The sequence below is a fragment of the Mixophyes fleayi genome, chromosome 8 (genome assembly GCF_038048845.1).
Source record: "Mixophyes fleayi isolate aMixFle1 chromosome 8, aMixFle1.hap1, whole genome shotgun sequence".
NCBI lineage: Eukaryota > Metazoa > Chordata > Amphibia > Anura > Limnodynastidae > Mixophyes > Mixophyes fleayi.
Window position 1 is genome coordinate 118,198,920 of NC_134409.1, and position 1,219 is coordinate 118,200,138.

Here is a 1,219-nt window from a genome sequence, read left to right on the forward strand (position 1 = left end):
CAAGGGGGCTGCTACTTTGTGGGTAGAAAGCACACACTGATTGTGTGAAACCCTTGTCACTTAGTTCAGTTACCTCCTCCCCTATTCACAGCCTGTAGGACTCTGAGCAGGTAATCTCTGCTGATATATATATATATATATATATATATATATATATATATCAGTGGAAGATGTAGATTGTGCTGAATAGGGTTAATTTAGCTTTGTGTGTCAGGGGCCAAATGGTGATAGAACCAATCTTTTAGGTATCATCATCATCATTTATTTATATAGCGCCACTGATTCCGCAGTGCTGTACTCATTCACATCAGTCCCTATCCCCATTGGAGCTTACAGTCTAAACTCCCTAACACACACACACACACACACACACACAGGCAGACAGACAGAGAGAGAGACTAAGGTCGATTTTGATAGAAGCCAATTAACCTACCAGTATGTTTTTGGAGTGTGGGAGGAAACCAGAGCACCCGGAGGAAAACCACACAAACACGGGAGAACATACAAACTACACACAGATAAGGCCATGGTTGGGAATTGAACTCATGACCCCAGCACTGTGAGGCAGAAGCGCTAACCACTTAGCCACTGTGCTGCCCACTCCTCCATGTGTCAGCTTTGGGAGGATGGCTTGTTGTCGCCTCTGTTAACTCCCGACAGACCGGGCTGTGCTGATGTATAACAAGGCTGTGTACTAGGCAGGTACAGAGTTCCTCTAAGGAATTATCTGCAAAACAAAACTTGCATATGTTCATGTAATAAAAGGCTAAAATAAATCTAGTTCTTGAGCTGTTCCAGACTTCCAAATATTAGAATATATCAATATGTAGGTGATGTATTTTACAGGGAAATCTCTGCAAATCTCCAGAGAGGTTACAAAATAGTCTGCATGCTGCACTCTAAGGCAGAGTTTCCCAAACCCAGTCCTCAGGGCTCCCTAACAGTGCACGTTTCCTGGATCACATGTGACATAATTAGGACCACCTGTGGATCTGTTACAATGTGTCAGTCAGTAATGAATACACCTGTGCTCCAGCAAGGAGATATGGAAAACCTGCACTGTTAGGGAGCCCTGAGGACTGGGTTTGGGAAACCCTGCTCTAAGGGGTATATTTACTAAACTGCGGGTTTGCAAAAGTGAAGATGTTGCCTAAAGCAACAAGATTCTAGCTGTCATTTATTTAGTACATTCTACAAAATGACATCTAGAATCTGATTG